Genomic DNA, 26,013 nt, shown 5'->3' on the forward strand with positions numbered 1-26,013 from the left:
CCTCCCCGTCCTCGTCCCCGCCGGGTCGGGCCGGGCCCGCTGCGGGCCGATCCTGCGCCCCCGGACCCAGGGCCCGACGGACGCACGGAGAGACGGACGGACGGACGGCCTGAGGCCCTGAGGGACGGAGCGCGCGCCCCCGCGGCTCCCGCGCGGCCCCGGGAGCCCCCGGCCCAGCGAGCCCGCCCAGGGCCCCGGGGGCGGCGGGGCGGCGGGCCCGGGCCATGGCGCTGAGCTGAGCGCGGCGGCGGGAGACGACGAGGGGGAGGAGGACGACGAGGACGACGAGGGGGGCGAGGAGGAGGAGGAGGAGGCCGGTGAGTGAGGAAGGGCGGGGGGCGCGGGGCCGGGGGTTCCGGAGCGCCTCGATGCCCCCCGGGGCGTGGGTGCAGGGACGACCGGTGTCTGGGGTGGGCCAACGTCGGAGCTGCCGGCCGGCCGGGCCAAAAGGCCGTGGGGGTGCGCGCGCGTGTGTCCGCCGGTCACGGGTGGCCGCGCTGCCCGTGCTGGGCCCCACGGCGCGTTCGGGAGCGGCTCCGGGCTTTGACCTCCGAGCCGCGAATCCTGCCCCCACCCCCCAGCCTGGGCAGGTAGCGGTCAGGCCGGGTCCGGCAGCTCCGAGCGGGTGCGGAGGTTCTGGGGCGGCCGGTGCCTGGGTCGCCCGCCCGCAGCTGTCCGGGGCTGGGGGCTGCCCTCTCCATCAAGGCCCCCCTGAGGTCGTCCTTACCGGGCTCTCCCGATGGAGCCACCGTCGCGGGGGTTGGGGGGGGCCTGAGGACCGAGTCCAGAGACCTTCAGGACACATGTCACTCACCTGAGCACCACGTGGGCGGGGGCCAGAGTTTAGCCCAGTGGAGAAGGACCCTGCGGTGTTAGTGGACCCCGGTCGCTAGCAGGGGAGGAGCCGTCCCGGGTGGCGTGGCCTTAGCCTGGGAAGGTGTGCTGCCCCTCCCTGCTGACCAACCAGCGGCGGCCGCACGTGTGAGCAGGGCCCCTGGGCTCAGGCCGAGGCAGGCAGGATCCTGTCACTGTGGTCTCCAGGAAGTTGTGCCTAACCAGGCGGGGTTGGGGGTCAGGGAGGTCTCTTCAGACTTGAGTCACTTGTTCTGTAGTCCGGGGTCTCAGAATGTTGCCTGGGACGTTGACCGGGGAAGTGACTCCCTCTGGGTCTTCTGAGAGGCGGGACTTGAACCTGAGGGTCCCTGTCCACCCACTAGGCTTCTGTGCTGGCCTGCTGTGGCCTTTCAGGACCCAGGGTGGGCATCACATTTAATTTATCACGTTCCCTACAGTGTTTTACTACACGTCCTCCAGCCCTTTCATTTAGACATGCAGAGACGGGCCCCACAGTGGCATATTCAAGGTCTCATAGTGGATGAGGTGGAAGGTCCCAGGCCTCCTGACTCCCGCCAGCCCAGCATACTCTCCGGTGACTCACAGTATTACCCCATTGTCATCATTGACTGGAATTGATAGGGATCTGAGGCAGTTCGGTCTGGGAGGTAGCATGCTCGACCTGATGCCCTTGCAATTGTTTTTAGCCAAAAAAATAAGAGTTTATAGCTGAGGACCAGATTAAGGAAGATGGGAGTATAGGAAAACCCAGCTGGCATTCAGGAAACATTGTGCGTATTAGATTTATTCCAATCTTTTGGCCTTCGTACCTGGCTACTGAAAGAATTCACTAGGAGGCTGACATTTTATTTCTAAGGATAGTGAAGTATTGAGCTAACCTGCTTCCAGGACTTGAATATGAGAGCTTCAGTATATGGAGAGCTTTCTGTATTATGGGCGTGTGGTCTGGAGAGGCATTCACCTTAGTGTGTGTGTGGGGGGGGAAGGGGGCAGCAAGTCTAACATGCCATTTATAAACATTTCGAAGAAGACAGATTGGTTTTTGGTAAATTTTCATTTGTTGGAATTGAGGTGTGGTCATGCCTGAAAAATCAAGGCAGTCCCTGCTAGCTCATAGATTCGGGGATTTTGGGAAATGAGAGTAATATCAGGGCAGGCATGGAAACAGAAAAGTACAGGTTACTAGATGAAAGAGTAAAGAAAAGGACCAGTAGACTGTTAGGGGACCTCCCCCCAAACACGAGCTTTTCCAAAACCAGGTGTTTGTTCCCTCCATGACACTCTGGCACTTGGCCATCCCTGAGGAGGGGGGAGAGTTTTGTGGGTTATTGAATAAAGGAGTTAGATACAGGAAGGAGTCTTAATAGAAACTGAAGTTGTCATCTTAATACTGTGTTTAATAAACTAAAGGAATGACTGTTTTAAAGATTACAGAGCATCTCCTGAGATGTTGTTTTGTTTTCTTGCCTATTAAATTCCTTTGTCTCAAAATTTTCAAGATTGTTTTGAATGATCAGCCAATATTTTGGAGGGGGAGAGGCTTGGGAATGATATTGCTGTGATTTTTATGAATTGAATTTTTCAGAAAAGCAAATTGATGAGTGCCTTTTGACTTTTTCTCCAAATTCTGTATAATGATCCTAACCTTTAAAGAGAAAAACAATGTGGATTCAACTTTTTTTTTTTTACCTAAAAGGTTGTAAGTTGTGAATGGATGCTGTGGGATTGGTGGGGAGGGTTTTAGGGATGAGTTGTAAAAAAAAAAATTCAGTAGGCCATTTGTCTTTTAAAAGATTTAAGTAAAAAATGTTTTATCAATGTGCTGTTTTTATACCAAACATTTCTAAACATTAGCCCTTCCGACAAAGTTTAAGAAAGAAAACTCATTTCAGCCAAACCAGCCATCGCGGCCTCTGTGTTTGACTGGCTGTGTGCAGCATTGTCTTGCGGTCGCAGAAGGGAGAAAGGTCTAGTCCGTGTCTTCTTCCCTCTTCTCCAAGGCCACGTTCTGGGCCATTCGCTCTCTCCCATTCCTGTTGGTATAGAGGCAGTGATGGCAGGGAGGGTGAGGCTGGGGACCCAAGTGCTTCTCCTTCATGACCCCTTTCCTTTTCGGCTTTTGTTACTGTCTACCACCTCGTGGGCAGACCCTTCCCCTCAACATTGGATCACTGCTCTTGGGTCCTCTCATATGCTGCCTTCTGTCAGAGGCCTTGGTCTTGCCCTTCTTCCTCCTTCCTTCCTCCCATCCGCCTAGCTGCTGGTGCCTCCCCGTTGGGCTACTTTTTGTCTGCTCCTTTTGTGTCTGGCTGCCTCTGTATTGTACATGGCATCTCACCTGATGGAATGGAAGCTCCTTCAGGGTAGAGACTTCTCGTGTTAGCCTGGTGCACAGTAGGAGTTTCAGAAATCCTTGCTGATCATTCTACTCCTCCCTGGTCATACTGTTTCTTCTTGGGTTTCTCTACTGGATCATCATTTTCCTCCAGATAGCTGAGAGTGATTGTCCTCCAAGGTTTGCAGGAAGCAGTTATGACCTGCCTGTTAAAGATGGTTTTTCTTTTGATTCTCTTCTGGAGGAAGAGGCACACAGGTGTACAGAGTCTTCTACGAACTTGGAAGTCTTTAGTTTCTTAATCCAGAAGTATAATTTTCAGTTCTTGGTGCCATCCTTCCCCTTTATGAGGTAGATGCTGACTTGATTTGAAGGATGAGTAAGATTCTTGGTCGAATTTCTTTCTCCTTTGGAAAATGGACATAGTTATTTTTATATTTTATGGATGCTTATCTTACCAAATAATTGTGAGCTTCTAGTTGAGGGGACAGAAATGTATTTTCATGAAATCATCCCAGATAACTCCTTTATCCTCTCTCCTGGAGAAGTAGTGATCTCATCATTTGACTGAAATGTCATTATTTTTTTCATTTATAGCAATGTCACCAGTGTCAGTCACCAGATGAGCCTTAAAGGCCTACCATCTGCTAGGCACTGAGGATACAAGTACCAAAGTAATATGGTCATTTTCTTCAAGGAATGAATGAGAAAGCATTTCCCAAGTGCTTAGAGGTGCAAGGTGCTGGTGACAGACAGCCCCTGCTTTCAGAGGAAGCTGAGAGTCTGTACTAATGTGGTTCAGTTACTTTGAATAGTATCACCTGGTTGGGCAGTGGAACCCAGCTCTCCCACTTAGCAGCCATTAAGTATTTATAGACTGTTTAACAATTCTCTGATTCTGTTGTTCTCTGGACCTTTTGCTGTCCTTGCTCAATCAGTTTGGGAGGGCAGGGAGAGACACACAAGACTGAAGGGCATTTGGTAGATTGCTTTGACCACCATGAAACAGAACCCTGCTCACTTGGCTGGGGATGAGTCTCGTGGCTCATCGCAGATTGGTTCTTGGCCAGTACCAGTAAGGAGTCTTACAGGACCGTATTCCAAGCCCATCTTGATCCATAAAAGCTGCTGCAATTTCTGCTCTGCTGGCGTAGACTTTGAGAAGCCAGGCTTACCTGCCCCATCAGCCAGGAAGAAGCATGAAGTCTGGCCTGGGAGCGGGAGGATAGTGAGCCAGCTGTTTTAGCCCACGAGGAAAGAGGAGTGGTGTTTCTTTCCAAAGGGCTCAGCCTTTTATGGCTTACTTCCTTTTCCACCAGCCACTCTGCCCAGGAGCATCATTTGTGCCCCATGATATGGCCATCACCTGAGACCTCCTCGTCCTGGACATGGGTCCAGCCTTGATGCTCAGCAACTCCTCAGCTCCCTCTTTGGCCTCTCTCTCTGATTTCAAAGCAGTCAGCTCCTCCCAAAGCCTTCCCTTTATAGGGCTCAGAACTTTGCACCCAGTGAATGTCTTTTGCCTTCATTTACTCTGCTTGGTTTTCCGGTTTTCCCCTCCCCCTTTCCTTTTGTGTATTACAGTTCCCCATTAGATTAAGCTTTTTGAGGGTACTTGTATTCCCAGCACTTGGCCTAGTGCCTGGCACATAGAGGGAGACTAGTAAATGTTTATCGATTATTAATTGATTGAACAAATAAGTTAGTCTTGATTTCTTTTTTTTATTTAGGACCATTCATATGCTGTGGAATGGGGGAAGAAATTCCATCCTCCTTTCTGTAGTATTTCTGGTCCTCTATTTCCAGAACCTAATAATAGTTTGGGGATGATGAGGCTCTCTAGTGTAAGCACATTGGTGTCTTTCCTTCCATTTTATTGTGATGTCTTGTTTTTTGCTTAATGGTGTTGTAGGTGGAGGAGGTCTTTAGGATCATTTAGCCCAAAGGTTCTTTAGTCACCTAATCAGCATTAAGCACCTACTGTGTGTCAGGCACTGTGGTAAACTCCAGGGATACAAAAAGAGGCAAAAAAGACAGTCCCTGCTCTCAAGGAGTTTACAGATTAAGAGGAGAGACAGTATGCAAAGAAACATGTACAGACAGACTGTGGAGAGGATAGATTTGGAATAATTGGTGGAGGGAATGCACTATGGTTAAAGAAGACTGGGAAAAGCTGCTTGGAGAGCCTGAGATTTTGAGTTGACTTGATGGAAGCCAAGGAAGCCAGGAGGTGGGTTGCTCCTCACCCAGGAAGAAGAGGATTGCAGGCACGGGGGATGGCCATTCAGAGTGCCCAGAGTCAGGTGATGATGGAGTGTCTTGTTCCAGGAACAGCCAGGCAGCCATTGTCACTAGATCACAGAGTCCATGGGGGATGGGAAAGGTGGGGGTGGTACAGGTTATGATGGGCTTTAAAAGCCAGAGTGTTTTGTGGTCGATCCTGGAGGTGATAGGGAGCCCTGGAGCAGAGTTCAGTGAGGGACATGTTCAGACCTCTGCTTAAGGAGGAACATTTTGACGGCTGAGTGCAGAATGGTTTGGAGTGGGCAGATTTATGGCAGAGGGGTGATGCTGAGGGCCTGCCATTGGGGTAGTGGCAGTGTCAGAGGAGAGAGGGAAGCATACCCAAGAGGTATTATGAAGGTCAAATCAACAGACAGCAGTAATAAGGAAGATAGGAGGAGGGGAGAGGTTGGAGTTTTTTTTTTTTTGTAACATTGAGTTTAAGATGTATGTGGAACATCCGGTTAGAACTATCTAGTGGGCAGTTGGAGATAGGAGACCAGAGGTCAGCAGAGAGGTTAGGACCGGAGAAGTACATTTGAGAGTCATCAGCGTGATGATGATAATTGAATCCTTGGGAGCTGCTGAGATCAGCAAGTGAAACAGTATAGAGTGGGAAGAGGACCCAAGAAAGAGCCCTCGGGAGCACCCATGCTTAGGGCGCGTTGTGAGTTGGATGAAGATCCAGCAAAGAAGCCTGAGAAATAGTGGTCAGGTAGGGAGGAGGAGAACCAGGAAAGAGGGGTGTCTAGAACGCTTGGGAGAAGAGAGTGTCGAGGAGGAGAGATTGTTGAGCAATATCAAAGGCTGCAGAGAGGTCAAGAAGGAAGAGGATTGGGAAGAGGCCATTAGATTTGGAGATGAAGAGATCTTTAGAAACTTTGGAGAGAGTAGACCTATTTGAATGCTAAGATTAGAAGCCGGATTGTAGAAAGTTAAGAGAATGAGAGGAAAGGAAGCAGAAACACCTGTTATAGACAGCCTTCTGCAGGAGGTCAGCCACAAATGGCATTGCTTGTGTAGGGGGGAGAGAGCTTTGACTTGTTTAGGAGTAGAGTCACCTTTTCACGTGAGACCAGGGGGAAGGAATAGACTATGGCAACAACATTTGAGGGATGTGAGATGAAGAGGTAGGGTTTGACTGGCTCTGGCAAGGCCAGGTTCCCAGCTGAGGAGGGAGGCTTTGGGGAACTCTGGGAGGAGGGATGGACAGTTTTGGAAGCTCTCTGTGGAGGGTTGTTAAGGGAAGTGTAGTAGGATTGCCTTGCAGCAGTGAGGGCCCAGTTGAAGTTATGCAACAATCAGCCTGGTTTTGGATTTCCTCTCTTGTTTGTTCAGCAGTACTTCTGTAGGAGCAAAAGTGGTGCGTTGATGGGGGGGTGATCCAAGGCATGGCAGAGCAAGATCATCGATATGATAAGGAGGCAAGGGACTGAAGAGAAGGGGACTGTATAGAGAGAGTTCACCCTTGATTCACCAAGGGGCCCCAGTGGGGAAGGGGAGAAGAGCTCAGCCTGGGCTGAGGGATTGAAGGATTGGGGGTCAGAATGTGGACAGTGGATAGGGTTTGGGGGTGCTAGGCAGGGAGTAAGTTGTGATCAAATAGGGGGATTTCAAAGTTCCTGTGCTTGGGAGGGTGCCCTTTGGGGTGATGGCAGGATTTTTGGGTGTGGCTGAAGTAGGTTGGAGGTGTAGGTCATGGGAAATGGTCAGGGTGAGGAACTGTGAGGTTGGGATTTTTAGTGTCTGTGCTGAAGAATTCCCTACTAGGAAGGCAGGAATGGGGGAGGAGAGGCAGGCCGAGCTAGGCCCTCAACTCAGTATGGAAAGAAGGAGGCATCCTTGAAGTCAGGAGGCAACAGCTACAGCATTTTGTTGGCTGAGGGAATCTCATAGCGGCTTGGAGTCCTTTGTCAGCCTGGGGAAGCCTATGGGCCCCTCAGAATCATGTTTGTAGATGCTTAAAATATGAAGGATTGCAAAGGAAGCCAATGACATTGAAATACATTTGAACATGTTTAAAAATGAAGTCATGGAGCCCAAGTTGGGATCCTTTGATTTACACAGTGCAGCTCCCTTATTTCCTCGATGAGTTTGCTGAGATTTTACCAGTCCCATTCTGGAAGAACGGAGACTTACTTATTTTAACCCAGTGGTGTTTCAACTCAGATAACACAAGGAGAGCACTGATTCACAGAGGGCCCAAACTGAGAATCTTGTTCTCACTCTTTCTGTCCGAACCGAGGAGCGCTGGCTAGGCCTGCTGAGCGTTTGGCTTCCTGCGGAGCCGATTCCAGTGCCCCAGGTTCCATTCTAAAGGTTAGGCCCGTGGATTTCTGCGGAGTTCACTTGCCATCTGCTCTGATCATCCTGGAAGATGTTGCCTATCTTCTTTTCCTTTGCTTGCTGGGAGACGCCTTTCTACAGTTTAGTGCCTGGTGACCAGTGGTCCATCGGATACAACATTGCCTTTTGCACCGGTCTTCCCTGGATAGCCTTCAGGGTTAGGCATCTTTGGGCAGATGCTGCAGAGCTCTCTGCAGGCCACTGAGCGTGATCCTGTTGAAGTTGCTCAGCAGCTTGCAGTTGGGGCTGCTTTTCTTGGAACTCAGAGGGGAGCATTTGCAGACAAATAACCATGATAGCAGAGCAGCCCTCGGAGGGGTTCAGTGGTGACCTGCGCTTTCAGATAGGAGTGAAAGGGAGACTTACGTAGGGGAGGTGGGAAGGTGACCCTGTCTGCGTTTGGATATCCTGCCTGGGGGTCTGCCTTGGGCTAGGAGGGAGAGAAAACTTTCCCCTCTGTCCTGTTCCCCAAAACCCAGTTCATTAGGAAGCTTCTAGTCCAGCAGCATTGTAGGTAAAATAACCTTTGGTGGGGAGTGTTGGAACCACCTCAACTCCCATTTAAAACAATACTTCTCTGACAAAATGTTTCTAATTCTAAAGGAGCAGTGTGTAGGTGTGGGCCACGCTCCAAGGGAATTAGGGATTATCCTTAGGTGATGGGATTTTGAATTTGGAAAATGAGTGCGAGGGAGGGTGGGTGCTGGGTGCGAGGGAGGGTGGGTGCGAGGGAGGGTGGGTGGGTGCGTGCGAGTGAGCTCCTTGAGGGCAGGGCTTGTTTTAATTGTTTGCATTTCTGTCCCCAGCACTTGCTCTCTTTTGGGGTCTGGCACAGAGCAGGCATTGAACCCTGTGAGTCCTTGTGCATTGGTGACTCCCAACCATTATATCCAGGCAGTCCGCAAGCATTTATTAAGCACTTACTCTGAGCCAGGTGCTGGGCTGAGGTCCCAACAGCCTGGGCCTCTCTCCTGGGCTTCAGACGCCTACGTTCAGCTGGTCCTTAGACAGCTGACAGTCAGAGTGGAAGCGCTGACAGAGACTTGGAGGCCATTCAGTCAAGCCTGGATTTGACCAATGGACCCCCCCCCCCCAGGTGGGCCATCCAGCCTCTTTTTGTAGACAGACTTCCTGGGAGGGAGGGCCCTGCTCATTGGCTGGCAAGATTTTCCTCGGGTAAACAGTGAGTGTTCCCACACAGGGTTTTGCTTGCTGGGCCGCGGCAGAACAAGGCTCACCTAGCTCCCGCTTAGCTCTCCCACAGCTATTTGAAAGCTGCCAACGTGGCCTTCTCCTGTTTACCTGCGCTCCCACAGGTGTTTCTGCCAAGCCTTCTGGAGGCTCACGTCCCGCTCTCTTTTGTCCCTGTGACTTGGCTAACGAGTGGGCCTTCTGTCCTGCTGGGCCCTGCCCAGGCCTGGGCACTAACCCCAACCCTGATTGGCCGAGGCAGGTCTCTAGACACTTGACCCCAGGTTCTTTGATTTTTAAAAATACACTTTTATTATGAATTAAGTGGTTGAGTATGCAGAGAACAAGGAAGAGGGCGCTATGTGAAATTGCCAGCTGTTTTTGGGAAAGCATATTCACTTAAACAGGGGGGTGACCGAATGAAAGTGCTTATTTGTGAGCTCCTCCCAGAATCTTCAGGACCACATCCTCCCCCTTTTTTTAAGGCAGTTGGGGTTAAGTGACTTGCCCAGGGTTGCACAGCTACCCTGTCCTTTCTTCCCCCTGCACCTCTTCTCCCTGCTCTTTTTCCTTCGTGGCCCCACCACTGTGCGCAGAGCATTAGGATCACCTTGAGGGGATTTCTCTCAGTCGCTGCATTTCTGGTTGCTTACTTAGTCATGTTGCTTCTAACTTCTCATTATTTCTTACATCTGGAAAAGGAATGAGCATTTATTATCCTTTTAAAATATTTTATTTTTAGTTTTCAACATTCACTTCCATAAGCTTTTGAGTTTTAAATTTTCTCCCCCTCCTTCTCCTCCCTATCCCCCAAGACATAGGGAATGAGCATTTATTAAACACCTACTGTGTGCCAAGCACTGTTTTAAATGCAGGAAGTCCCTGCTGTTTTGAGGCAAACAGAAGTGCCCTGATTTGCCTGAGGTCACATAAGTTCTTGGGTGTCTGAGGCCTTCTTGCCTCCAGGCCCAGGGCTCTGCCCACTGGGCTACTTCAGAGCACTGGTACATCTAGCCCGTCATGGGTTTCCATGGTTAGTAACGTAGGGCAGGCTTTCTGCCTCTCTGCTGGAAAGACAGTCCTGCTGATCTGCTGACAGTCATGGAACCTCAGTTTTCTCTTCTTGGAAAAAAGCAACTAGCGTTTTGATGGCGCTGTTTTACATTTCTGTGTATTTATATCGTTATTTCGTTTGAGCCTTCCAAGAGGTCTTTCCCCAGCATCAGGCTCAGCCGATCGCTCCTCTTCTAGCACGCATGGCCCTTCCCCTTTGGACCAGGCGTGGTCTGGGCTCAGGGCTCTTGTGTGTTGCGGGGTCTCCATTTCCCTGCTAGTCTGTGAGTTGCCTAAGACTTCAATCACTAACTTAGGGAAATTTGTCCTTGCCTTTGCCTGCCACCCTCAGCTCCTTTTGACTCTGGAAATGCTTTTATGGAATGGTTCCTTTATAGCATTTTTTTGGTTCTTTGTTTTTTGAGTGAGGCAGTCAGGGTTGAGTGTTTGGTCTGAGGCTGGATTCACGCTCAGGTCCTCCTGACTTCAGGGCCGGTGCTCTATCCGCTGCACCACCTGGCTGCCCCTCTTTATTGCAGTTTTTGTCTGTCATCTACTGTAGCTAAACCATGCTGCCGGCGATGTCCAGAGACCCGGGGCTGAGCTCGGGGAGGACAGCTCTGCCTTCCAGCTTCCTTGCAGCCCCAGCTCCAAGCGCCCCCTCTGCAGGAAGCCTTGCCCAGTCTCTGATTCTCTTCGTCATTTCCGTTCGACCTGTTTAGAGCTCACTCGTGCACATGTGCCTGTTGTCTCCCCCTCTTCCACCTGCCGTAGACTCCTAGCTCCTGGGGCACAGAGACCGTCTTTGGCCCTGCCTCGTATCCCAGCACTTTGCCGGGGCGTCTGGTGCACGATAGCTGCTCAGTAACGCCTGCTGCCCAGCTCACCCTGGCAGCCGAGTCGCCATCTGCAGCCTGTGGAGGGAATGAACGCTTCCCTGACGAGATCGCTGGTCCTCGGCAGTTGTGAAGTCTCACCTGTCCAGGCTTCTTGGGTCTCTGTCTTCTAAGCAGACATTAGTTGAAGAGTCTCTTGTGTATCCACATGCACATTTCTTTAGACAACTCCTTTTTTTTCTTATGAATTGTTTCTCTTTGAGCTTTTAGAATTTAATTTAAAAGTAGTTTTATTGATGCCTTTGGCTTTTAAAAAAAACCCAGTCATTTCTCGCGCCGTCCCCTATCCCCAACCCTTCCAACTCCCTCTGCCTTTTACCAAAGAAAAATAGTCAAGGCCAAACCAACTGCCAGAATGACCCTAGCATTCCACCCCCTTAGCTCCCCACCTCTGTTGGAAGGAGGGAGGCGCATGCCCTCCTCTGTTCTCCAGAGCCAAGCTCGAGTGCACGTGAAAAGAGCTTAGCACAGTTCCTGGCGTGTAGTAGGTGCTCTGTAAATGCTAGCTATTAGCTAGCTGTTAAGTTTGATGTGACTGTGGGAAATGTGCAAAAGCCAGTTGGTGGTATGGAACTAGAGCTCAGGGGAGAGGCCAGGGGGGCTGCCTCTAGTAATATGGGAGTCATCTGAAAGGGCCACTAAATGGGTGCACCCTGGGAATGCTGGCAGGCTGGTGTGATTCCACTGCCCTAAGGCAGTATGTCCTTTAGACAAAATAGACACATGTTGCCTGGGTTGGTATATAGGTAAGTGGATTTGCAGCTGATTAAAAAACTGCTCCAAGAGTTTTGATTAGTGCAACGAGGGCAACATGAATTGGGGGAGAGTGCCTGGTAATATGTGTGGGAGGGCTGTCTCTGCCCCTTCTCTGTGTACTTGAATTGGTAGGCAGTAACCAGGGGCCCGTGGCACATGCTTTAATGCCCACTCCTGGGGAGTCTGAGGCTGGTGGACTGCTGGAGTGTCTCATCCAAGTGTGGTATGGTATGATGATCTTCTGAGAGGTGATGGAGCCTGTCAAGACAGGAAGGCCCAGTCTCAGAAAGAATTAGGAGGCAGTGGAGAACCCAGGAAAGGTTTCTGAGCTGTAGAGTATAAGGTAAACAGCTCAGATCTAGGCTTCTTCAAACAAAGACCTGACCGTGGGGCTCAGGCTGCTGGGGAGCTGCACAGTCCCAATGGGAGGCAGTAAAATAGTTTCCAAATGAGTAAGTTAGGAGATTTTTTTTTGTTTTTTTGGTAGTCTCTTAAATAGAGCCCAGGGTGGATGAGAGCTGCACACAATCGCGGTATCGTTGGGTAGATGTAGGGCTTTAGAATGAAGCGCTTTATTTAGGCCATATTTTGGCCCTTGAATGTCTGAGTCTCCAGCATGGTGTAGTGGAGAGAGTGCTATGCTTGGAGACAGTGAGGTCTGTGGGTGTGTAGCAAGGAGCTAGACAGATGGACAGAGTGAGTCCTTTGAGACTAACCTGATCTTGTACCTGGCAGCTGCTACTTTAGTGGAAGGTCACGTATGCATTGTGGGCAAGATGGAGAGATGTGGGGTGACGGGCATGTTTAGGTGGATTCTGAGCTGCCTAGATGACCAGAGAGGAGCGACCAAGGCTCTGTACTGGAATGTCTCTGGTCCTTTCTGTGCATAGGAGTATCTGTTGAAGAAATGGGGAATGTTTAGCTGGGGTTAAAGAACACCCGGATGACATGCTAGATGTCATCAAGTATCTGAAGGACTGGCCAGGGCAAGAGAGATTGGCTTTGTTCTGTTAGGCACCAGTGGGTGGGCACTGCAGCAGAGACAAATGGAGGCTTGGAATCAGGAGAGACAGAGTGGCTGCCTCTTCTTTTTCACATATTGGTTGGATGGTCCCTTCCAGCTGTGGAATACTGTGATTCTGTGGTATTAGCCCGCTAAGTGAGCTGGCCAGAATCACCGTGCTTGTCGGTAAGTAGATTGACTCATTGCATGAGCAAGTGCATCATCAGACTGGGAACCCCAGGAGAGGGCACTGGTTGTTGGACTGGCATCTAATGCCACCTAGTACATGGTAGATAGTGGGTGCTGAATAAATGCTTGGTGACTGATTTATCCACCCCTGGCTTCTAGCCCCCTCCTAGTAAATAAGGAGGCCAGAGGATGTGGGCAAAGAGATACAAAAGACCATAAACCTGAGAGAGCCTGGGCACAGGGTAAGAATGAGGGGTAACCTGCCTTCCCTCCACAGGGGGAGACAGTCTTCCTGTGCAAGCCTGCAAAGGCCAGATCCGGAAGGGCCCCTCCTCTTCTGGGGTGGAAGGCCTCAGAAGAAAACCAGAGTGGGAAAACAGGCGTCAGGTTGGGATTTGTGTCAGCTTTGAATGATCTCCAGAGGTCTGTTTCACTGATTTCCAGCGAGTGCTGACATTTTGGATCAGAATATTTTGAGTTGGTTCTGATCTTAGAGATCATTGAAGGAAAGCCCTTCATTTTGTAGGAGAGGCCTTTGAAGCCTTGAGAAGTTACCAGACTCGTCCAAGGTCTCTGAGCTGATGAGTATCTGAGAGGAGATTGGGTCTGTGTTCTGACTCCCCACTGACACCAGTACGTGTGTGGCCTCCCCTACGCCAGTCTGACATATGTGGAGAGAACCCTGGCTGCTGTCTGACTTGGCCAACGCAGTGCGGTGTGTGTTGGCTTCTCATTGGGAAGCCACAACTCTTACCGTGTGCACATGTGTCTCTCTGTAGACCTTGTTGGCTTACCTGACTTTCCTGGGTCTCAGTTTTCTCATCTGTAAAATAGAACAAGGGGCAGTTGCCCTTTTCCAGCTCTAAATTTATGACCTTCAGCGAAAAAAAGTGTTAATTGGAAATAGCTCTGCGTTCCTCGGGTTCCTTATAGTGTGAAATGGGTGTAATGATGCCTCACTTACCTCTCGGGGCTTCAGTGGGAGTTGTATTATCCAGTTGTTGTCAGTTAGCTTCTGCAGGGTCAGTTTTCCCCCCACAAGCACAGAAGATGACCTGACTCTAGCTGGGTACTGGTAACTTGCAGGAATCTTGTCAAAGTGCTCTTGTAGCCTCCAAAGTCTCACCTTCACATTACATTAAGGTAACTCCTTCCTGGATCCTTCCTCATCACACCCTCTAATCATAGATGATCCTCTAGGTTCTGTCCTGGGTTCTCTGCCCTTCTCCCGCTAGACCATTTTACTTGGTGATCTCTCTCATCAGCTCCTGTGGGTTTAATGACCTTTTCTACGCTGATGATTCTCAGATCTCCCTGTCCTGCCCTAAACACTCTGCTGATCTCCAGTCTCACATCTTCAACTGCCTTTCAGACATCTCCAGCTGGATGTCCAGTAGACATCTTAAACTTAAAATGTCCAAAACAGAACTCAGTCATTTCCCCCAAACCCTTACCCATCTCTTCACTTCCTCACCATCTTCCCAGTACCTTGGGCTCCCAACTTAGAGTCGGCCTGGATTCCTCACTGTCTCTCACTGCCCATATTCAATATGGTGCCAAGGTCTGTCGAATTCACCTTTCCAGTGTCTTTTGAATATGCTGCCATCTGTCCTCTGACCCTGCCCCCATTCTGGTGCAGACCCTCATCACCTCGCACCCGGACTGTTACAGGACCTGCTGGTGAGAGTGGAGATGTGGGGAGGGGTCTCTCTGTCCTCATTTTATTCCCCCTTGCAGTCATCCTCCATTCACCAAAGTGATTTTCCTAAAGTGCAGGTCTGATCGTATCACCCCCCCCCCCAAGTATTGCCTTGGGGAGCAAACACAAAATGCTGTTTGGCATTGGAAGCCCTTCCTAATCTACTTCCCTCCTCCCTTTCCGGTCTTCTTTTCACCTGACTCCCCCACATGTACTCTCTGACCCTGGCCTCCTGGATGGCCCACAGACAAGACCCTCCATCTCTTGGCTCTGGGTGTTTTCTCTGGCAGTGCTCTCCCTCCTCGTCTGACTGCTCACCTCCCCAGCTTCCTTCTGATCCCAGGGAGAATCCTGTCTTTGACAGGCAGCCTCTCCAGTCCCTCTTCATTCTAGTGCATTATTTCCTGTTTAGAATTTCCCTGTCTGAACCTCTGTATATATTTGTTTACGTGAGACCGAGAGCTCCTTGAGGGCAGGGCCTAGCTTTTGCCTCTCATGCTATCCATACCTGGTGGCGCTGAGCACTGTGCCTGGCACATGGGGCACGCTCAATAAATGCTGAGCAAATGATCAGAGTTCTATCATCATCCCAGTTGCTTGTTTCCTGGATGTGTGTAACTGGTTGGAGGCTGTCCTGTGGAGGATTGAGACTCCTAGCACACCTCCCAGACTTAGCTGGGTCCTTTCCTCGGTCAGTCTCCTTGAGGGACCTGTTTAATTTTTGTCTTTGTTCTCTCTGGGCCTCCATAGCGTCAGCATCATAGAAGTAGATGCTGATGGATCTCTCTCCTGGTGCGCCCTCTGGTGGAGGAAGAGGAGATAACAGCAAACGACTGAACTACTGCTCTGCTCTGATCTCCCCCCTAAGGCTTCGTGGTGGTGTCCAGGGGTTAAGACCCTCCTCGGCAGGGGCAGTGGTGGTTTAGTCTTTGTGTCCTCCGCTCCCAGCAGCACAGAGGCTTTCACACTGTAGGTGCCTAATACGTTCTTGCTGGCTCAGACACTTGGGCACAGTTGAAACAAATGCAGTTGTGAGCTTGGGCAATGTCAGGAGACTTTGTGTCTGCCTGGGCGAAGGCCGGCGGGACATGGAATGCTCGTGGTGATTGTTTCTCTTACTACAAGCTGGCTCAGCCTGCTCTCGGGTGGTGGCAGTCTTACAAAGAAAAGGTCTTGGCACGATGTAATAGTCGGGTTGTATGATTCGGCAAGAATGCAGGAAAAATCTGGCTGGTTGAAAGCTGTCATCTTAACTCTTAGAATGATGCTTAGCATTTGGAGAGGATCATTTAATTAGCTTATCTTTCCTAATTATAGCTTACTTTATTAGCTCCATCACATTGCTTGGCCGAATACAAAAAGTATGCTCATACAAAGAATGCATGTTGCAAACGTAAATACAGTGTTAGTTTGGGGTATGCTGGATACAATGGTCTTCCTCAAGCCTAAACACAGAAACAAAAGCATGTATTATAAGAGACAGCCTGAGATGGGAAGTGATAAAATGGCCATTGACTAAAAGCTTTGTTGAGACTTTGCTAGGAGACTTGTAAAATTTCCATGTATTCATGCGACCATATTATGTCATTCTCATTGTTAGGGGCTTGGGACTGGACTCGACTGTTAACGGTTCTTTTATAGATTTGAAAAGGTGTCACTTCAGTTCTAAGTGTCTGCTGGGAGGTAGGTGGCAGGAATCAAAGGTGAAAGGGTGAGGAGCTTACCAGGAATGATGAAAGGTTCCTCCATAGGAGACTCAAGATGGGTGCCAGGAAAGCTGGCCCGAGGCTTGGGGCCCATTAGCGCTTCATTCCGTGCATACCTTCTTTTATTCCCTGAATTGTGTGTACTTCACATTACTTTGCTTTACCTGCATTGCCTTCTAATAGCATGTAAGCCCCTGGACACCCAGGTCTGTCTCCTGTTTTATCTTTACACCCACTTGTAGGGTTTAATTAGGAAAAAGATGCTTAATAAATGCCTCGTGATTAAAGGAATGAATATGAGATAGGATGTCATGAGTGCAAAGAAATCTAGACAAAATGATGTAAGACGAGAAGTACCTTCTCTTTGAGGGGGATCAGGGAGGCCACAGAGGCTTTACAGTAGCACAAATATAGCATACTTCTGTAGGACCTTTATATGCTTTGAAATAGAAGGAAAATCAGTCATTAAACATTAAGTACCCACTGATGCCAAGTATTGTGCTAAATTCTGGGGATGTAGATATGAAAAAGACATTCCCTGCCCTCAAGAAGCTTACAGTCTAATGGGGAAAACAAAACACAAGAAGAAGCTTGGGGATGGGGAACATGGTGGACTGGATGGAGATGATGAAGTCCCATTAAGGGCAGCCAGATGAGAAATGCAGAATGGCTGGCCTCCTTAAGTGAAGCTGAGGGAGGAGCTCTCCATTCTGCTTTCCACTTAGTACCAAAGTCCACATGAGCTTGGAGATGCTGGAGGAGCTCGGTTGGGTGGGAAATGGAAGCCCCTCCAGGGGCTTCACAGGAAGAATCTGATCAGCATCAGCCTGCTCCTGCCTGTGCCGAGACAGCACCTGGCTAGGCTTCAAGCTAGAGGCTTTAGTGAGTTAGTGCCAGTAGTATTTTAAAATGGAGGCTCACAGCCTGTTCTGGGGTTGCCTGAGGTTTTCTATGAGCACCTTCCTCTTCTCACTCAGAAGCGACAAAGACAGAGGGGGAAGAGCAGCTTCTCTTTCATTTGCTTCAGTCTCTTGGCTACCCGTTTTCCAGTCCAGTCGTGGTGGGGCCAGCTGGGTGACAGCTGTACCCTCCTTCACCAATCATTCTTTTTGTGCTCTGCCCACTGGCCTCCTTCCTCCGCCCCCCCACCCCGCCCAAGGCAGTGGGAGCTAGCCTTCCACCGGTAGCAATCAATACTAGCTGATTAGTGAAGCATCTGCTAGCCCTGTCCTTGAGGGCCTTTCCTGTGCTTTCCCCAGTCTGGACTGCTTACCGTACACTCAGAGAGGAAGGTAGCAAACATTCACTCATTTTCTTTTGCTCCTTTTGGGTACGTTTTGCTTTGATGCAATATTTTGTCCAGCATTAACAAGGCTCCACCTGAGGTCTTGAGATTGTGGGGAGGGTGGCCTCTTGTCCTGCCTGGCCCCAGGAGCGCCAGCCGTGGAGTTGGGCCGTAGCTGGGCTCGCAGTGCTGAGGGATGCCCTCTTAGTAGGGGCCAGAGAGCTTCGATAGCATTGTATCTGAAAAGCAAAAAAAAGGCTGTAGTTTGGTGGTCACTAAATGCCTTCATTAGGTAAGAGATTGTCTTTGGCCAGTCTGATGGGATGTGTAGAGAGCTGTCAGTTTAAACACCCTTGTTCTGATGGCATGGCCCTTGTGCCTTTGCCCATTCTCTCCTCTGGGAGGGTGTGAGCTGCTTGTACACAGCGCCTGGCTTCACCTCTCTGTTCCTAGCACGTAGCTCCATGTCAGTAAGTGCTTGTTGACCGACTTGAGCAGTCCATGACTTAGGGTTTACTTACCCTGTTTCAGGGTGCCTGGGTTTGGTCCAGGCTTAGACACTTGTTAGCTGGTGACTTTGGCCTGGCTCCTCACTTCCTAATGGACCTTAGTTTCCCAGTGTGTAAAATGGGGACAGAACTACATTTGTGACCTATTTCAGTCGGTCACTTAACCCTGTTTGCCTCAGTTTCCTTATCCATAAAATGATCTGGAGAAGAAAATGGCAAACCACTCCAGTGTCTTTGCCAAGAAAACACCAAGTGGGGTCATGAAGAGTGGGGCACCACTGAGTGACAGTCACAAAGTCTTTACGTCTCACTTTAAAGGTTTGCCAAGAGTAATGGGGTAGAAAGCCAGGGGTGGAGAGCGTTCTGTTTTGGGGGATTCGAAATGAAGGCTTGCTGATGGCAAGCTCTGTGGCACATTCAGGAATGCTTTTAAAAGAATCTGTGCTTTGTTAATTACGGTACTTTGAGGAAATTAATAGAAAGCTGTGCATCCGCACAAGCCGAGATCAGTGGTCATGCTCGGGTGGCTTTCACTGACTACAATCACCAGCCTCTGCCAGACAGTGGGGTCCTCCTGCTGCCTCTGCTGGTGACCCTGAGTTCTTAGTGCTAGGTGAGCAGAACAAGGTTCACCTTAATGGGCTTGAAAGGTGAAAGCAGTCTTTTTTAAAATTATTTTTTATTGATGCCCTTTGCCTTTAGAGTGTGATTGTTCAAAAACTTTCCCTTCCCCCTTGAACTTTTCTTTTAAACACAATCAAACCACCACAGCGAGAAGCCGGATGACGGGACTGTCCTAGAGTCTTGAACCTCTCTGAAATGAGGGGGAAAGTTTGTTTCATTCTCTCTCCTCTGTGACCTTTGTTGGTTTTCAGTTTCTGGAAGTTCTTTGTTTTTTCCTTTACATTGTTTCTTGTCACTGTGTTGCATTAGCTCACACCACTCTTTCTGTTTCCCTGAAGTTCTTTATTGTTCTTGAGGAGGTCACATTCTCCATTCACAGATAAATATGAAGGAAGTAGTTTGAGGAAAGGGCCACTGAGAGCTAGGGATCAGGAAAGGGAGTCTTGAAGGGGAGCTGGGGATTCCAAGAGGCAGAGGTGACGAGGACCACCTGAGCGAAGATGTGGAGGTGGGATCTGGAATATTTTCTCTGAGGAGCAGCTACTAGGTTGCTTGGCCAGAGTGCTCCATGTGAAGGAGAATAACATTTAACCACTTGGGAAGGGTGGACTTCAAGCCAGATGGTGAAGAGAAACGGGCATACCTGTGGGATGACCAGGAGGGACTACAACACAGGGAGAGTTAAGGGCTGCAGATGGTGATTTGAGGGGCGTCTGGATGTGGGAGTGCTAAAGGACACTTTAGAGATCGAGGAGAACAGATGAGTGAGAATTGGACGATTGCTGATCTGCAGAGGAGAGTCCTCAGGAGTGCTTAGACAGGCAGGGAGAGAGCCTGGGGTAGAGCAGTGGTGGGAACACCCTGGCAAGAAAGAGTCTCCCCAAGAAGGTGCTCAGCCTCACAGAGAAGAGGCTGTTGAATTTAGACATAAAGAGATCATCGATAACCTTCGGGAGAGCTCACTTGAGTTCAGGGCATTGAGAAGTGAGGAAGAGGTGAGCAAGGGGAGACCCCAGGTGTCTACAGCCTTTTCTACAAGTTTGGCTAGGACAGGAGGCCTGTGGTATGATCAGGTTAGGCTTCTGAAGGTGGAGAGTGGAAGGCATCTGGAGAGAAGCCAATGGAGAGATAAGCAGAAACTGAGAATTGCGGGGAAAAGGAGATTCTGGAGGCAACACAATTATGGGGTTTGCCTTTGTCAGAGAAGAATTTCCTCCTTGTAGACTAACCTAGAAGAATGAAAGGGGGGGGTGTTGATGCTGAGAATAGGGGTTGTTTTGAAGTATGGCAGTGATTTTTTTTTTCTCCCAGGAACTGATGAAATAATTCCTCTACTAAGTGTGGAGACAGCAACCCTCACCCTAAACAATAGAAGGTGTGTACACACAGGGGAAGTCACAGATCCTTGAAGGAAACACACAGTGATGCCAGTTAGCTATTTAGAAAACCTAGCAACTCAGATTTGGGGAAAAGAAAGCCGTTTAGGATATACAGGCTGTTTTTTTTCCTTTATCTTGATTCTAAACTTAAACACCAAATAAAACAAGCATTCCTGTATACATCATAGAAAAGAAGACAGAATTTTACTTGGAAATAAATCTCCAGTATTGGGAGTTTGCTTTCTTTTTCCTTTTTGATTTTCTTTCTCGCACTAGGGGTTGGGAAGCATTCTTTGATAGGGCTGGTAAGAACTTCTGCTTTTGACAATTACTTGTTCATACCTTTGACTATTTTTCTTGTATGTGTCTTGTATGTGTCTCTTGTTTACATATCTTGGACACTAAACCCTTACCAGAGAAATTTGATATAAAGATTTTTTTCCACTTGACTCTGCTCTTATCCTTGGCCCATTAATGATGTCTGTACAAAAAATTTTCAGTGATGTGTAATCAACGTTATCTGTTTTATCTTTTGTAATCACCTTTTCTCTTGTTTGTTAAGAATCTAGCTCCTCCCCATATCTGTGAGGGGTATATGATCTATTTCTCTCTCTCCCCCTCCCTCCCTCAATGCTTTGATCTTTAACAGTAAGGACACAACCATTTAGAATGGGTCATGAAGTGTGGAGTAAGGTGTTGGTCTAAGCCTCATTTCTGCCAGATCACTTTCCACTTTTCCCAGTGGTTTTTATCAAATGGGGAAGGAGCTTGCTTTTCTTCTTAAGGAAGACTTGAGTTCAGATGCTGCCTGAAGACATTTCCCAGATGTAGCACCTTTTGCATGTAACCCTTTGTTTGCTTCAGTTTCCTCAGTGGTAAAGTGAGCATAATAACAGCCCCTCCCTCCCAGGACTCTCCTGAGGTTTTGTAAAAATTGCTTAGCAGTGCCTGGCACATAGTAGGTGCTGTATTCATGCTGACTCTCTTCCCTTCCCTTCTCTATCATCCTTTTTCCACTTCCTTAGCTGAAGGAAATGAAAAATAAAACCCTTTTTAACAAACATGTTGGGGCAAGTAAAATTCCCCCATTGATCACGTTCCGAACTGTATGCTTTCTCATGAGGTGGGTGGCCTGTGTCTTCATCTGCGCTGTAGTCTGCGTGCAGTGATGTTTGCAGGTGAGTGACTGTCCTGTGGTTTGCTCAGATATTGGACTGAGCTGTGTGCTGTAAATGGAGCGAAGATTGGATATGGGGCCACGGGTCCCTGAGTTCCAATCCCGTTTTTGCTGATTGTGCTGTGTGGTTTTGTGCAAACAACAGAATCTCTGTGGGCTTTGGTTTACTTAGCTGCAAAGTGGAGGGAACCTGGTGACCCTAAAAGTCTCTTCCCACTCTAACGCTATCGTTTTGTGAATTTCTGCTTTGCCTAGAATTGATGTGGAACATCAAAATGCCCTCAAAGGGGATGTGCGGGTGTGAGAGAAGGAGACTGGGGGGTTAGATGTGTGTGGTGCACCCCTCTGTCATTTGTTGGGTGCCACCTGACCTGCCTGGCTCCCTCCATCCAGAACACTGTGTTGGTAGGATGCACTCTCTCTCTCCCCCGTCATCTCTCTCCATATATAATATAATATACATGATATATATGTCTGTGTATGTGTGTGTGTGTGTGTGTGTGTGTGTGTGTGTGTGTGTGTGTGTATATATATATATATATGGTATACATGAACTTAAGTTTTGAAGACCATCTGTCCAAAAAATCCTTCATTTCTTTGTAACTGATTGTTTTCCTTTAATAGATTTCATAGACTTATCTCTGTTCTTCTTATCAATGAAAACCCTTCTTTTCTGTCTTAGAATACAACATAGCCATAGCCCTAGAAGAAAGATCAGGTTAGAGTCCAAGCCAAACAGCATTTCTGCAATGCACAGGTGAAACCTTTCTGTAACCAGACCTCTGGTATGCTTCTGCTGGCTGGAGCCTGGGCTGGAGCCCACCTTACCATTTCATTAGTATTTTGCATATTAAGGAAGAAAACCTTTAAATGAACTTTATGGAGCCATCCTTGGTAAAATTAAAGATCCTTTCATTTGGGATGAACACTCTTGTATTGCTTTTTTGCTGGTGCTATAGAATTAGCAGACGGTTTTTCCACTGTAAATACTAGGAAGGGTTTGGTCAGAAGCATAATATCCTATAAACTTCTTTCCATGTAGATAAGGTCAGGGTCAGGCTTGCTGGGTGGAATTGGGACCCCAGTGAACTGAGCTGGGCTCGTTAGAATCGGCTGTGTCCCGGACAGCTGGCTGTGGTTTCAGGCTTAGCTTCAGAGAAGCCAGGGAATGTTTTCAATTGTTCAGAAGTAAAGGAGGGCCAAATTGCTTGGATATTTTAATCTTTTGATAAGCAGTTTTGGGAAAGCCCTGGGAGATTTTTTTTTTTTAAAGACTTTGTATGAAACAGTTCAGGCAGCAGGAGCAGCAGCAGCAGCAGCAGCAGCAGCAGCAGCAGCAGCAGCACTGGCCTCCTTGCCCTTATTTCAGCTGCCCTTTGGAAACATCTGACAGCCCACTGCTGGGGAGGACTGAAGGTGCTAGTGGTAAGAACGTCGGCTTTATTCTCTGGTTTGTGATTTGAAAATTGAATTAAAAAAAAAAAAGAATTTTGGAGTCACTTTTAAAAAAGGAACCAGCAAGTTGTTACCTGTAAGTTAGTACATTTTAAAATTGGAATGCTAATTTTAACAGGAAATTTCATCCTAATGAGTTAATATTGTAAGAGTTTGTTAGTATTTAGTGGTTTTTTTATAATTGGAACATTTTTAGTATGTTTATGTGATCTTTCGCTTTTTATTTGTTCCATTTTGTATGAATGATGACATCTCAAATTAAATCAGTATTTGTTTTTCATCTGAATCTTTTCTGTTATCATGGACAGAACTTGAGAATTTTAAGAAGAGGAGTCTTTCCTTTCAGCAGACAATTAATTCCCCTTGATGTTTGGCTGCTGATTTTCTTGATTAGATTCATTATATTTTACTCTGGAAGGTGAATTTTACCTTCCTTTACCTACCTTAATATATCAATATTTAGATCCATGATTTAAAACATTCTTAATTTAAATTTGAGATAAATTTCTATTTGATTTGAATTTTAGCTTTAAAAATTTTCTTTTTAGAACAAGCTCAAATATCCCATGTGAAGAGAGATCCAGCCACAGAATAGATTATATTAGCTATGGGTTATTATATCATGAGACTTGTAACTTCCTAAGGAAAGTTTTGTCTAGAGCTTGCAACAGATTAGCCTAATTTCTTGACATTATTCATATCAGTAAAAACTAAGAAATAAATCCTACCAATAGCTAGAAGTACTGAGTATTGAAATGTTAATGCAGCCTTTTAAGAGCAGCAGTATCTTCTGTAGGATAGGAAAAATGTTTTAATTTGGACAGATTAATTCCAAATGAAAAAGTAGAAAGCTCCTGCTGTTTCTTCAGATTGGAAAGGAAGACAAAAATGAAGACTGAACTAACTTCATAATCTAATCCTTAGCCAGTTTGTATTTATTGAAAAAAAAAGTTTATTAAGTGGCTGTCTAACCTGTGGAAGAAATCACATGGGGCTAGAAGGCTACAGAGAGGCCACCCCTGATCTCATGGGATTTTAATCAACATCCTGGCTGTGCTTGTGAAAACAGAACCCATCGGGTAGCATTCAGAAAGTCCACAAGCCGAGGCTGTATGGGGATTGGAGCAACAAGTCAGTGGGTTTTTTCTCTCAAAGCAAAAAATGCTAGGCTGTATTCTTCCCTGCCTCCCGCCACCCCCATCCCCTGCCTCCCAAAGGGATCAGTGAATGTTTGACTTTTGACTCAGGAATTGTTAAAAATAAGTTTGGGCTCTGGAATCGTAAGAAACATCTATTAAGTACCTCCTCTGTTCAAGGCCTTCATTTCATGGCTGTCATGGCCAAATATAATGATCAGACAGTGACTGGCCTGCAGACGATGACCTTCTATGCCTTGTGTCAGAGACCCCTTTGGCAGTCTGCTTAAGCCTGTAGACCCCTTCTCAGAATGTTTTTAAATGAATAAAATGCATAATATCATGAAGAAGAAATTTTATTGAAATAGTTAACATATTTTAAAAGTTCAGATCAGACATCCCAGATAAGAACTCCAGATCTAGAGGGGAACCCCCACCCCGTCACATTGGGTGGCTGGTATGAACCAGCGTTAGGATGAAACCAGTAAAGCTGATGTTTTAAAAAATTAAACAAGTATCTCAGAATTGCCAAGAATATTAAAAGTATGAGCATATGCTCTGCAGAAATATTTTTTACTTGATTTGATTGACATTAAATTTATAGGCCTTTCTTCTGGCCCCCCACTTGGAGGCTCATTTGTGCCCCTGACACCCCTGCCCTGTGGCTCAGCTCAGTTACCAGCCTGGTTATGTTCCTGGGGCTGCCTTTAGGGGCTCCTTCCTTGTTGCCCAGGGAAGGCAGATAAGAGCCTCCAGAGCTCATCGTAGGGCTGGCCTGGTTATCTACCAGGGTCTGTAGTCCGAACTGCTCTTCTCAGAACACTCTTATTTGCTTGTTGTGGCCTTTTTTACAGTTCACTTCAAATACCATCCATCACCTTCCCTATCTTCCCAACTAGATTCGATCTCTCCTTCCTGGGCTGGCTCCACCTCTCTTATTTTGCCTACTAAATGGCTTGTGGTAGTGCTGGGAGGCTGCCTCACACTTGTTAGATCTGTGACCCTGGGCAAGTGCCAACTCCTGAGCCTCAGTTTCCTTATCTGTAAAGTAGAGATAATAGCAGCCCTTCCTCTCAGGGCTGTTGTGATCCTCAAATGTAGAGTGCTTTGAACCATGAAGCATGTGTGTTGACTGTTGTTCCTATCTTGCTTTCGGGTTATTTGGCTGTTTGACTTTCCCCCAGTCTCCTTGAGGGGTGTGGCTGTATTTGGTTCATTCCATGCGGCACAGCCTGCTGGCTTTGAATTCATCAGTCAGTCAGGGAGCTTCCTGAAGCACAAGGCTGACTCCTTACTCAAGTTTACCCCCTTGCTCAGTGAACAGCAGGCTCCCTGTCACTGCCTCTGCCTTGAATTCCGAGCCCCTCCTGATCTATCCTTCCCCTTCCCCTCCCGTCGTGCTCACAGGACCCTGGCCTCCTGACTGGCCATTTTCACTGGCTCTCCTTCATACCTGGAGTGTAGCTCTACCTCCTGACTCCCTTGTAGTCCCAGCTAAAATTACATGCCTGATCCCCTAATGCTGGTGCTTCTGCCCCGCCCTCCCCTGGTGATTTCCATCGTATGCTGTCCATATCCCTGTTGTAAGTAGTTGTTTGCGTTTTGTCTCCCCGTTAGACAGTGAGCTTCTTCTGAACCAGGGAAGGGCGTAAGGATTTATATAGCAGCTGCTGTGTGCCAGGCACTGCACCAGGCACCATCTACATTTTATCCTTACAGCCCTGGGAGGTAGGTGCTGTTGTTATTTCCCAAACTGAGAAAGAGAGAAGTTAAGTGACTTGCTTAGGGACACACAGCTGCATTTACACTCAGGTTTGAGGCTGGATTTGAACTGGGGTCGTCCTGACTCTAGGCCCTTCTGATCTATGGCACTCCCTAGCCAGCATCGTACCAGGCACTGGGGATAGAATGACAAGAAATCATCCCCTGCTGCCTAGGAGGAGTGGAGGGAAGCAGGGGTGCCTTTCAGGACACTCCCTGTCAGGAGGAAGAGCTCTCTTCTTCCTTGGCCTTGTGCAGCCACCCTGAGCATTCCGAGCTTTATTTCATGTTGCTCAGGTCCAAGCTCACTGGCCCTGGCCCAGTCTGTCCTTGGCTCCCTTCCAGGCTTGGCCCAGATCCTTCTCTGACTCCTAC

At 48.1% G+C, this 26,013-nt stretch overlaps 1 protein-coding gene across 5 annotated transcripts in view; it reads left to right on the forward strand.

The window, feature by feature from the left end:
• The first annotated feature begins 232 nt into the window (after positions 1-232).
• ATP13A3 (ATPase 13A3) overlaps positions 233-26,013 on the forward strand; it is an 81,679-nt gene continuing 55,898 nt past the window's right edge. For 4 of the 5 annotated variants that reach the window (XM_020964636.2, XM_078147368.1, XM_020964639.2 and 1 more), the window contains exon 1: positions 233-317. The gene's annotated coding sequence lies outside the window, so the exon portion shown is untranslated. Of the gene's footprint in view, positions 318-22,625; positions 22,712-26,013 lie in introns of those variants that run through there. The other variant, XM_078147367.1, reaches the window with a different exon arrangement.

The sequence above is a fragment of the Phascolarctos cinereus genome, unplaced genomic scaffold, assembly GCF_003287225.1.
Source record: "Phascolarctos cinereus isolate Bilbo 61053 unplaced genomic scaffold, phaCin_HiC Scaffold_7;HRSCAF=346, whole genome shotgun sequence".
In the NCBI taxonomy this organism is placed as follows: domain Eukaryota; kingdom Metazoa; phylum Chordata; class Mammalia; order Diprotodontia; family Phascolarctidae; genus Phascolarctos; species Phascolarctos cinereus.